General features: G+C 41.1%; 1 protein-coding gene across 1 annotated transcript in view; it reads left to right on the forward strand.

Moving 5' to 3' along the window:
- Positions 1-13,331, forward strand: part of LOC311137281 (serine/threonine-protein kinase WNK1-like) — a 65,374-nt gene that overhangs the window by 12,706 nt on the left and 39,337 nt on the right. The gene's annotated exons all lie outside the window — the stretch shown is intronic.

Below are 13,331 nucleotides of genomic sequence, written 5' to 3' on the forward strand. Positions count from 1 at the left end.
GTATCGGCGCGTCACCCACCACTTTACAATGTGAGCTGGAGGCAGTATGCATTTTGAAAACATACTTAATTGTTTGAAACCTGAATGTTTTATTACATATTATGAGGCATGTCTTACCTTGCTTCAAAGTAGCCTGAAGGCAAAATCCAAACGTGGAAGCATTCTTTTATAAAGACTTAATAGGCGGCACCTGAGTTTCAATTTTGGGGAAGCTTACAATTGATCCTACAATTTCTACCGTTCTGCGTGCCAGTTATGATTTTTCATATGCGCATTTTCGTGGAACAGTTTCATTTCAATTATAAAGTTTTTGTTATTCGAAGTCATTGACAAGTGGTTAATCATAATCTGAATTAAAATGATAATCTAAAAGTAAACCAAAAAAGTCACCAGCCTCTGCCATATGGACACATTCATACACCATGATCCATTGGCAGCTAAAGAAATGAGCGCATGGAACTCATAGCCTATAGGCCAATGCAGTAGTAGGTCTATAACTTCCATTGCTCTTTCACACTGAGGATTGGTGATTATCAAGGGGGCAATTGTTGGAAAGATTTTTCAAATACCTTACTGTGAGGAACTATAGTTTTAATATATTATAATTCACAATGGATGTTGAAAAAAACACTTTCCTACATTTCTGCGCAGCAGACCAGGTACTTCTATGCGTGCTCTGGCGCACGCGCTCCCTCAAACATTATCAGGACAGAGAAACCAGACACATGCTCAAACGAAAGACAATTAAACATTTTAACAAATCTCATAAATGATGGTTATAAAATAAACCAAAACTTGTTTCGCACAAGTGTAGCAGGTTGTGAACTCCGCAAACAACGTTTTCACTGCGAGAATGGTAAATAACTATAATTATAATACATGCATTAACAGAAGTTGATATAACCAAATGACGGGGATTAACGGTACATTTACTACTGGTAACATATGCAATGGGGAATTGATAGAATAAAAAATCAAAGGGCTAACAATTCACACAGTGAGTACGTTTACATGCACAGTAATAATTTGATATTAAACTGATTATGGCAGTAGGCAGATTATGCAATAGTCATGTTAACACCTTACTCTTAATCGGCGTAATGTCAAAATCTAAGTAAGTATACTCCTATTAAAACACCTGGTTTTCTGAGCACTCTTTCAAATAATTAGGACATGTAAACGCTTTAATCGACGTTCCAGCTGTATATTTGGTCTGCGCATGTGCTAGCACCAGCTGAGCGAGCCTCCCTGAGTTCGGAACAACAATGTATGCGTCTTAGAAGTAGTTTTCACATACAAACTTTATGTCCGACCTCAGAATCAAATATGCTTCCCAAAAATAACATGGTTGCTGTGGTAGGACGTTTATTTTGAGTGGCGATTTTCTGCATTTCAGTGCCATCAGGTAGCCTGATTTCAGATGTGTCCATGTAAACAGGATTATTAGGGAAATCGTTCTTCTTGCAAAGCATGTAAACGTTTTAATAGAACTGTATGAATTAATCTGACTATCCACAATAATTGCCTTGTGTGCATGTAACCGTACTCAATGAAACAGTGTGAATGCACAAGAATTGGCGGGAGACAGCTGAGCCATTCTGGAGAGAGACTCGTCTTCGCCACACACCCCTTGTCTAAACATTTTAAATTATACTCAAAAAACATCATCTTCACATATTTGAGATGCTTTTCACTGACAGCCGCAACTCAATAATGAGCTAGGCCTATTGCCATGTGTGCTGCCCAAATTGGGCTTCCCAAATTGGTATAGGCCTACAAACTTGTGATTTGAAATATTCCACAGCTATCTTTTTATTTGTTTATTTTTGGGGGTATTTTTTACCCCCTTTTCTCCCAAATTGGTAGTTAGTCTTGTCCCATCACTGCAACTCCCGTACGGACTCGGTAGAGGCGAAGGTCGAGAGCCATGCGTCCTCCGAAACACGACCCTACCAAGCTGCACTGCTTCTTGACACACTGCTTGCTTAACCCGGAAGCCAGCTGCACCAATGTGTCGAAGGAAACACCGTACAACTGGTGACCGAAGTCAGCGTGCATGCGCCCGGCCCAACACAAGGAGTCGCTACAGCGCGATGGGACAAGAACATCCCAGCTGGCCAAACCCTCCCCTAACCCGGACGATGCTGGGCCAATTGTGCACCACCTCATGGGTCTCCCGGCTGCGACACAGCCTGGGATCGCACCCGGGTCTGTAGTGACGCCTCTAGCACTGCGATGCTGCGCCACTCGAGAGTCCCACAGCTGTCTTTTTAAAGAAGCTAATTAACCTTGACCGAAGTCATTCTTTCTGGTGAAGTATTTTGAATATTTTTATTTCTGTATAGACAGGAGTAATTATATAATTTTGTGACATGTATTTCCATTTACTTCCCTATTGGACCGACCGGTATGCCATTTTCTCTCCTGTTCTTTTGGTTTTCATAACTTTATTTCGTTGTCCAGAAGTCAAAGGTACAATCCTAGTCATATTAGCAACCCATCCTAGTTGTTGCATCTTTACGTTCCCCCTCTTTCTAAGTTTCTAACAGAGATGTTAATCTTTGTCACATATGGAACTGCTATCAGGTGCGCTGCTTTGAATGGTGTTTTCCCAGATGCGCGGTTTTAGAATGTTATTTTCCCACGAATTGCATTATGGCAAATGTTTGAAAATGTTATTTTCTTGTCTGCTTCGGTTTTTTTTTACATGAGCTGGATGTTCTGTTAACATCCATTACCATAATCTAAATGTGATTTCTGTCATTCTGAGCACCTTGGGTGGACACCCTAATGGGTTATGCACCCAATGCATATGGGTCCGGTAGATTTCACAAATGGCCAGTAAATTAAAATCTTCCCGTCAGGTTGTCCGGCGCCACATTTTCCTAATGGAAACCCTGGCCTGTGGGATGCTTTTCTGCTGAGATTGACAAAAATAAAGGATCTATACACTTCATGCTTTCACTCAGTCTTCCCCCAGAGGTGGCAGGTCTACAGAAGGTGTTCCTATGCCATGTCCTCCTCACTTCGTTCTATTCCACCTCCCCATAGCCACTCGGTACACTAGCTGTGGCCTCAATCAGTTTCACCTCTCGCCAATCTCTACCAGCTAAAGCCTCTACCAATTCCTTGTGTTGAGCTACGGTTGGTATTTTTGGGTAGTATTTACCAGTACTCAGGTCAGGCACACACCTCTCATCCCAAGGCTTATCTACACCCCATCCCCTAGAGAAAATATTATGAACAGTATAGGCTTTAGGGCCTAATGGTTAATGTTGAGCAACTCTCTGACAATTTCCTTTTACCTGAGCTTGGTCCCAGACCTCTGGGAGGTACACTACCATTCAAAAGTTTGGGGTTGCTTAGAAATGTCCTTGTTTTCGAAAGAAAAGCAATTTTTTGTCCATTAAAATAACATCAATTTAATCAGAAATACAGTGTAGACATTGTTAATGTTGTAAATGGCTATTGTAGCTGGAAATGGCTGATTTTTAATGATTTATCTACATAGGCGTACAGAGGCCCATTATCAGCAACCATCAGTCCTGTGTTCCAATGGCACGTTGTGTTTGCTAATCCAAGTTTATTATTTTAAAAGGCTAATTGATCATTAGAAAAGCCTTTTGCAATTATGTTAGCACAGCTGAAAACTGTTGTGCTGATTTTAAAGAAGCAATAAAACTGGCCTTCTTGAGACTAGTTGAGTATCTGGAGCATAAGCAATTGTGGGCTCGATTACAGAATCAAAATGGCCAGAAACAAAGAACTTTCTTCTGAAACTCGTCAGTCTATTCTTGTTCTGAGAAATGAAGGCTATTCCATGCGAGAAATTGCCAAGAAACTGAAGATTTCATACAATGTTGTGTACTACTCCCTTCACAGAAGAGCGCAAAGTGGCTCTAACCAGAATAGAAAGAGGAGTGGGAGTCCCTGGTGCACAACTGAGCAAGAGGACAAATACATTAGTGTCTAGTTTGAGAAACAGGCGCCTCACAGGTCCTCAACTGGCAGCTTCATTAAATAGTACCCGCAAAACACCAGTTTCAACGTCAACAGTGAAGAGGCGACTCCGGGATGCTGACCTTCTAGGCAGAGTTGTAAAGAAAAAGCCATATCTCAGACTGGCCAATAAAAATAAAAGATTAAGATGCGCAGTCTGAGATATGGCTTTTTCTTTCGAAAACAAGGAAATGTCTAAGTGACCACAAACTTTTGAACGGTAGTGTATGTCAAAAGCTTTTCTGCTCACAAAATAAGGAGAGAGTAGTAGTGTTGTGTCAAGCACAAAACTCTGAGTCACGTTTCCTAATCACACTCTGCAACAGATAAGCAACCCCTAATACAGACTACTTTCCCTCTGGTGAACTAGCTTCCCTGTATACAGGGGTCTGTGTCTAATCGTTCAAGGGTCGTTCCTTCCTTAGTAAAACCCTCCCCGTATGTAGCCAACAGAGTGTGAAATTGCAATAATTGGTAATCAAATTCAACATCACAACAGCTTGAGTGTAGACTTTTAATAAACCGGTAGACTATATTTGGCTAAGCTTCCAGGTGACTAACTTCACCATTACATACATCATTGTTGTTGGTATAACCACTGATAGAGTAGCTTGTTAGCGGCTGGAGTGTACAACAGGGCCTTCTCTCTCAACCTTGGGAGGAAACCCTCCAACTTAGACTCAATGGATTCTTACAAGATTTAATTAGTTTCAGAAACCACCTGCATGATGACATATCCATGTCTGAAATCATACACCTCTGCACAAAATATGAATGAGGCCACAAATGTGTAGGAGTAGCTCTGCTTTCGTTTCTGAGTGACAGAGTGAGAGGTTTGCATAGGTGCTTTGTTGCGTTTTTTTGTGGGACTGGAACGTAAAATAACTTTATTAACTGGTTCCCATGCTTTTTAAATAATGGTTCTGTTTCGGAACAGTATAGATCACGTTCTTTTGTGGTTCTGATTCTGTTTGCTCGTTTTTTGTTCTGTTCCCTGAAGTGGTTCCAACCGCTGATTACAACCCTTGATAAAAAGGAAATAATTTCATAAGGGAATTCAAGAAATTGTCAAATAGACTAGACAGTTTTCTCTTTCACCCTTCATGCTCTGTTTTGTGAGTAGCGCATGCGCCCCTCTCTTTGTGCTTTCTTCACAGTCCAGGGGCAGCGCTCTGTCACTCCCTCTTGCCCATCCGTATCAGAATTAGAACTATTGATTAATGATCCAACCCAAATGTAGAGTGATAGTCCCTTATCCTCGTGCACAAACATCTCAAACTCCTTATTTACATCTAGTAGCTCAGTTGGTAGAGCATGGCGCTTGCAACGCCAGGGTTGTGGGTTCGTTTCCCACGGGGAGCCAGTATGAAAATGTATGCACTCATTATCTGTAAGTCGCTCTGGATAAGAGCGTCTGCTAAATTACTAAAATGTAAAAATGTATTCCCAGAGTGGGGGCTTCGCACAGCGCTTGTTTTAACTTGTTAAACGCTTCTTGACACTTTGGTGTCCAGTCTACTGGGCCGTGTCTATGCTCCCCTCCCCCCTTCCGTCAAAGCATTCAATGGTGGATGTAGCCAAATAGACCCAGTTGTTATTTGACTGTCACTGCCCCGCAGCCGAAATCGATTGCTACTGGGACAGTGATGCGTGCATTTTGTGACATGCACAAAACCCTATGAAAGGGTGCTTCACGTTGAGTCTATCATTCGACCCTCAACTTAACACAGACATACATTTACAGAAAGGGAGATGTCCTGCTAACATTAACAAACTTTATTCATCTTAATTTTCTAGCATCAATTTTTCTCAGTATGGTCCCCGTTTGTCCTTGAATTATACCGTCGCGAGTGGCATGTTAATGACAGATTGGTATCTCAATGCATTTTTAAAGTCTAGATTACTATACATTTCCCAGTGTGAAGACTACTAAGGTACACAATAGTAAATGTTGGTAGACAGAAGGTGCTAAAACCTTGTTTCTATTGAACATGCCATACTAATAAAGGCATTTTAATTAATTATATGAAGAGTGCCTTGGTCCTCCTTTCTTTTTGATAACCTTTATACACACTTGTAAACTCCTCTTCTGCTTTCTCACACAATTGCTTCACTGTTTGTGCCCACCGGTCGGTAGATTGGGAGGCAAGAAGAGCCATATCACCACAAAGCTCTCTGTCCTTGCCTCCACCTATTAAAACATTTATAATAATTTGCGACTTCTCGATGGTTGAATGTATTGGTTCGATGAACTCACCAGATCTACACAATGTCTCTCATTCCCATCATATTCATAAATTGGGGCTGTATCCCCTCGGATTTATTAACTATGGCTCTATCCACCCATTACTGACAGGATGCATCCACCTGTCACAAAGATGTACTTCAGTACTTTTCCATCACCCAGGATTTCTCTGTGCTTCTCCGTACATATCACAGGGTTTCTTATCAGTCAGGAGAGTCCTTGAGCTATTGGGAGGACACATTCCTGCAGTCCACTAAATATAGTGCATTCGGAAAATATTCAGACCCCTTGACTTTTTCCACATTTTGTTACATTACAGCTTTATTCTAAAATTGATTAAATAGTTTTTTCCCCTAATCAATCTACACACAATATCCCATAATGACAAAGCAAAAACAGGTTTTAAAAAGAAAAAACTGAAATATCACATTTGCATAAGAATTAAGACCCTTCACTCTCAATGGAAACCTGGATGAACTTGAGCTCAATTTCGAGTCTCGTAGCAAAGGGGCTGAATACTTATGTAAATAAGGTATTTCTGTTTTTATATTTTTAATAAATTTACAAAAATTTATAAAAACCTGTTTTTGCATTGTCATTATGGGGTAGTGTGTGTAGATTGAGGAAAACCATACATTTAATCAATTTTAGAATAAGGCTGTAACATAACAAAATGTGGATAAAAGGAAGGGGTGTGAATACTTTCCGAATGCACTTTAATTATATTTTCTCCTACACAGAGCTTGAACCTAACACTACTTTCTAAGGATATATAAAAACAAGCTATTCATACTAAGAGGATATATAGTATACAATAATAGTATACAACTGTGTATCTACTCTATGATTTGGAGGGATACAGGACACTATCACCCAGTTGTATTGGCACTTCTTTGTTGATATCAGCAGTAACATTACTGTTATGTAAATAAGTCTAACCAATGGAGCATTGCAAACAGCCTGGTATTGTGGTATGGATGGATGTTATTTCTCTTTTGTTATTGTTTTACTCAGACATCTGTAGTTGTTCAACCACAACAAAATAACGGAAATCCTCAGTTTTAAGCTAAGATCATGTGTGATATAAGCAAATTATAAACATGCATAAGATGTTTTGAACTGAAAAATGTAGTGTATATTATTGATAGCATTTTTTGTAACCATCTCTCATGACCACCTAATGTGCAGTGTTACTGCATGTCCACTAAATATAGTGCATTCGGAAAGAATTCAGACCCCTTGACTTTTTCCACATTTTGTTACGTTACAGCCTTATTCTAAAATAGATTTTTTTTTTTTTTTATTCCTCTCATCACTCTTCACACAATACACCATAATGACAAAGCAAAAACAGGTTTATACATTTTTGCAAATTTCTTAAAAAAAAAATATGGAAATATCACATTTTACATAAGTATTCAGACCCTTTACTCAGTACTTTGTTGAAGCACCTTTGGCAGCGATTACAGCCTTGAGTCGTCTTGGGTATGACGCTACAAGCTTGGCACACCTGTATTTGGGGAGGTTCTCCCATTCTTCTCTGCAGATCCTCTCAAACTCTGTCAGGTTGGATGGGGAGTGTCGCTGCACAGCTATTTTTAGGTCTCTCCAGACATGTTATATCAGGTTCAAGTCTGTGCTCTGGCTGGACCACTCAAGGACATTCAGAGACTTGTCCCAAAGCCACTTCTGCTTTGTCTTGGCTGTATGCTTAGGATCTTTGTCCTGTGAACCTTCGCCCCAGTCTGAGGTCCTGAGCGCTCTGGAGCAGGTTTTCATCAAGGATCTCTCTGTACTTTGCTCTGTTCATCTTTCCCTCTATCCTGCCGCTGAAAAACATCCCCACAGCATGATGCTGCCACCACCATGCTTCACCGTAGGGATGGTGCCAGGTTGCCTCCAGACGTGACGCTTGGCGTTCAGGCCAAAGAGTTCAATCTTGGTTTCATCAGACCAGAGAATCTTGTTTCTCATGGTCTGAGAGTCTTTAGGTGCCTTTTGGCAAACTCCAAGCGGGCTGTCGTGTCCCCTTTTCCAGAGGAGTTGCTTCCATCTGGCCACTCTACCATAAAGGCCTGATTGGTGGAGTGCTGCAGAGATGGTTGTCCTTCTGGAAGGTTCTCCAATCACCACAGAGGAACTCTGGAGCTCTGTCAGAGTGACAATCGGGTTCTTGGTCACCTCCCTGACCAAGGCCTTTCTCCCCTGATTACCTAGAGCTGGCCGCCCGGCCAAACTGAGCAGAGTCTTGGTGGTTCCAAACTTCTTCCATTTTAAGAATGATGGAGGCCACTGTGTCCTTGGGGACCTTCAGTGCTGCAGAAATGTTTTGGCACCCTTCCCCAGATCTGTGCCTCGACACAATCCTGTCTCGGAGCTCTACGGACAATTCCTTCGCCCTCATGGCTTGGTTTTTGCTCTGCCATGCACTGTCAACTGTGGGACCTTATATAGACAGGTGTGTGCCTTTCCAAATAATGTCCAATCAATTGAATTTACCACAGGTGGATTCTAATCAAGTTGTAGAAACATCTCAAGGATGATCAATGGAAACAGGATGCACCTGAGCTCAATTTCAAGTCTCATAGCAAAGGGACTGAATATTTATGTAAATAAGGTATTTCAGTTTTTTCTTTTTAATACATTTGCAAAAATATCTAAACCTGTTTTCACTAAGTTATTATTGTGTGTTGATTGATGAGGGGAAATTGTTAAGGGGTCTGAATAGTTTCCGAATGCACTGTAAAAACAATATATTCATACTAAGAGGATATAATTGTATATGAAACCGTAATTTATATAATGTATCAATAGCAGCGCATGAATGACTGATCTCTTGCATGTCTTCACTCACAACTTGATGCTCTTAAAGAGACAGTGTATAATTTAATGTAATGCCTCTCAATAGGCAGTGCTTTTACACAATGTTAATAACCTAATTCCACTTATGACTTTAATTTCAATGATAGGTTTTTGTATGAATATTTTAGCTTTTTATAATAAACAAATGTCTTTACAGGGTTAAATATTCATTTCTAGAGCACATGTGCTTCAAAGTAGCTAGAATTCATATAGGCCCAATATGCTTTATCTCAATAAATTAAAAATAAAAATCTTCTGGTGCTCCTAGATTTTGTTGTACTCCAAACTTTTTTAAGTTGGGAGCACCAGTGCAGGGCTTTAAAGTGCAAGACTCTAAAATGATCACCCTGGTCAGTCAGTTAAACCAGCTCTACAAAACCCTGGCTGACTAGTTGTTTAACCTCTACGGGATCGGTGTCCCGTATACGGGACGGTTGAGCTAACGTGCGCTAATGTGATTAAAATGTAGCATAGTTTTGTTTGATACATTTTATATTCAAATGTAGGAACTGAGTTCTACAGTTTGAACCCTTGCTGTCTCTGGCTCCACACCCACCTCGCCTGGCCATCTAGATGTGTGAAAGTTAGTGTATAAGCTAATGATCCATCATGTATGACATTCCTGGGATTGTGTAAACTTACATTTTGTATTACCATATCATTTTTGTATGTTCTCTATAGTTATGTACTTGAAAATATATCAATTGACCAATTCGGCACATTTGGGCAGACTTCATACAAAATAGTCCAGTATTGCAATGCTTCACTGGATCTATCTGAAACTTTGCACACACACTGCTGCCATCTAGTGGCCAAAATCTAAATTGCGCCTAAACTTTTTTATATTATTTTATTTCACCTTTATTTAACCAGGTAAGCCAGTTGAGAACAAGTTCTCATTTACAACTGCGACCTGGCCAAGATAAAGCAAAGCAGTGCGATAAAAACAACTACACAGAGTTACATATGGGGTAAACAAAACAAAGTCAAAAATACAACAGAAAAATATATATACAGTGTGTGCAAATGTAGCAAGTTATGGAGGTAAGGCAATAAATAGGCTATAGTGCAAAATAATTACAATTAGTATTAACACTGGAATGATAGATGTGCAAGAGCTGATGTGCAAATAGAGATACTGGGGTACAAATTAGCAAAATAAATAGCAATATAGGGAAGAGGTAGTTGGGCGGGCTAATTTCAGATGGGCTGTGTACAGGTGCAGTGATCGGTAAGGTGCTCTGACAACTGATGCTTAAAGTTAGTGAGGGAGATAAGTGTCTCCAGCTTCAGAGATTTTTGCAATTTGTTCCAGTCATTGGCAGCAGAGAACTGGAAGGAATGGCGGCCAAAGGAGGTGTTGGCTTTGGGGATGACCAGTGAGATATACCTGCTGGAGCGCATACTACGGGTGGGTGTTGCTATGGTGACCAATGAGCTAAGATAAGGTGGGGATTTGCCTAGCAGTGATTTTATAGATGGCCTGGAGCCAGTGGGTTTGGCGACGAATATGTAGTGAGGACCAGCCAACAAGAGCGTACAGGTCACAGTGGTGGGTAGTATATGGGGCTTTGGAGACAAAACGGATGGCACTGTGATAGACTACATCCAATTTGCTGAGTAGAGTGTTGGAGGCTTTTGTAAATGACATCGCCGAAGTCAAGGATCGGTAGGATAGTCAGTTTTACGAGGGCATGTTTGGCAGCATGAGTGAAGGAGGCTTTGTTGCGAAATAGGAAACCGATTCTAGATTTAACTTTGGATTGGAGATTCTTAATGTGAGTCTGGAAGGAGAGTTTACAGTCTAACCAGACACCTAGGTATTTGTAGTTGTCCACATACTCTAGGTCAGACCCATCGAGAGTAGTGATTCTAGTCGGGTGGGCGGGTGCAAGCAGCGTTCGGTTGAAGAGCATGCATTTAGTTTTACTAGTGTTTAAGAGCAGTTGGAGGCTACTGAAGGAGTGTTGTATGGCATTGAAGCTCGTTTGGAGGTTTGTTAACACAGTGTCCAATGAAGGGCCAGATGTATACAAAATGGTGTCGTCTGCGTAGAGGTGGATCTGAGAGTCACCAGCAGCAAGAGCGATATCATTGATATACACAGAGAAAAGAGTCGGCCCAAGAATTGAACCCTGTGGCACCCCCATAGAGACTGCCATAGGTCCAGACAACAGGCCCTCCGATTTGACACATTGAACTCTATCTGAGAAGTAGTTGGTGAACCAGGCGAGGCAGTCATTTGAGAAACCAAGGCTATTTAGTCTGCCAATATTAATGCGGTGGTTGACAGAGTCGAAAGCCTTGGCCAGGTCGATGAAGACGGCTGCACAGTACTGTCTATTATCGATCGTGTTTATAATATCGTTTAGGACCTTGAGCGTGGCTGAAGTGCACCCATGACCAGCTCGGAAACCGGATTGCATAGCGGAGAAGGTACGGTGGGATTCGAAATGGTCGGTGATCTGTTTGTAAACTTGGCTTTCAAAAACTTTCGAAAGGCAGGGCAGGATGGATATGGGTCTGTAACAGTTTGGTTCTAGAGTGTCACCCCCTTTGAAGAGGGGGATGACCGCGGCAGCTTTCCAATCTCTGGGGATCTCAGACGTTACGAAAGAGAGGTCGAACAGGCTAGTAATAGGGGTTGCGACAATTTCGGCGGCTAGTTTTAGAAAGAAAGGGTCCAGATTGTCTAGCCCAGATGATTTGTAGGGGTCCAGATTTTGCAGCTCTTTCAGAACATCAGCTGTCTGGATTTGTGTGAAGGAGAAGCGGGGGGGGCATGGGCAAGTTGCAGCGGAGGGTGCAGAGCTGGTGGCCGGGGTAGTGGTAGCCAGGTGGAAAGCATGGCCAGCCGTAGCAAAATGCTTGTTGAAATTCTCGATTATTGTAGATTTATCGGTGGTGATAGTGTTTCCTAGCCTCAGTGCAGTGGGCAGCTGGGAGGAAGTGCTCTTATTCTCCATGGACTTTACAGTGTCCCAAAACTTTTTGGAGTTAGTGCTACAGGATGCAAATTTCTGTTTGAAAAAGTTAGTCAATTAGGAAGGCCTGCTCGCTGAAGTGTTTTGTGGCATTTATATTGTGGCATTTCTCTTGCATTTCAAAGATGATAAAAAAAAAAAAAAAAAACACGCATCTTCTTTTGTTTGTATTATCTTATACCAGATCTAATGTGTTATATTCTCCTACATTCATTTCACATTTCCACAAACTTCAAAGTGTTTCCTTTTAAATGAAATCAAGAATATGCATATCATTGCTTCAGGTCCTGAGCTAAAGGCAGTTAAATTTGGGTATGTCATTTTAGGCGCAAAATGAAATAAAAGGGTCAGATCCTTAAGAGGTTAACATGTCTTTAGGAGATGTCTTAAAGGGGGGCTGAACTTCCTGATTTGTCCTAGTTTTTCGGTTTGGTCATTAAGAAATGCAGCGGCTATTACTGAAGCCAAATGAGAGTTGTCTTGGGGGGGCGGGAGGGGTTAGTGTGTGTGTGCGCACGATGCAAGCGTTTGTATATTCACTCTGCCAAAACAGTACACAGTCACTTACCCTTCTAGATAACATGAACTGGTCTAACCAGGTATTGTCTTGAAATCGCCTAGGCTTGCTGGTGCTAGCCAACTAACTTTCACAAATTAGCTTCAGCTGCTGGTGTGTGACCATGGAAATGTTGGTTTGCCATTAGATAGGCTAGTAGGGGACCATCTAATAACTTACACAATGTAAATGGGACAATATTTTCATGTTGCACATCTTTTAGTTGTCTCAATAAAAGTTTTCAATATTTGTATATGAAATTCTACAATTTATATTTCGTTTGAGGTTTTTAAGTCTTTGAAATTTGGAGCTTGACCTTTTTTATAATATTGTCCCATGTAAATTGTGTAATTTACTGATGGTCCCCAACTAGCCCCATAAGGATGTCAAACCAAATTGACCATGGGCATTACGATCGGGTCGTGTGCAGCTGCGCTCCGTATTGTTAATTACTTGGGTGCTGTGGGCATGTGGGCAGGATTAAAATAAACCCAAGGAAAACTGTTACGGTACCCTTCATTCCCTGACGCACCATTTTTTCCCTATCATCTCGCAAATCTCTGTTTTGGACGAGACTGACTTTGACAAATTTTCTTATTTACACATTAGTCCATTTTGATACTAAATGTTTGACTCATCGATGCCACACGCCGTTTTCAAAACGAGAAGTTGCTTTTTAGGGGCA

Source organism: Coregonus lavaretus (genome assembly GCF_964263955.1).
Source record: "Coregonus lavaretus genome assembly, chromosome: 11".
NCBI classification, from domain to species: Eukaryota; Metazoa; Chordata; class Actinopteri; order Salmoniformes; family Salmonidae; genus Coregonus; species Coregonus lavaretus.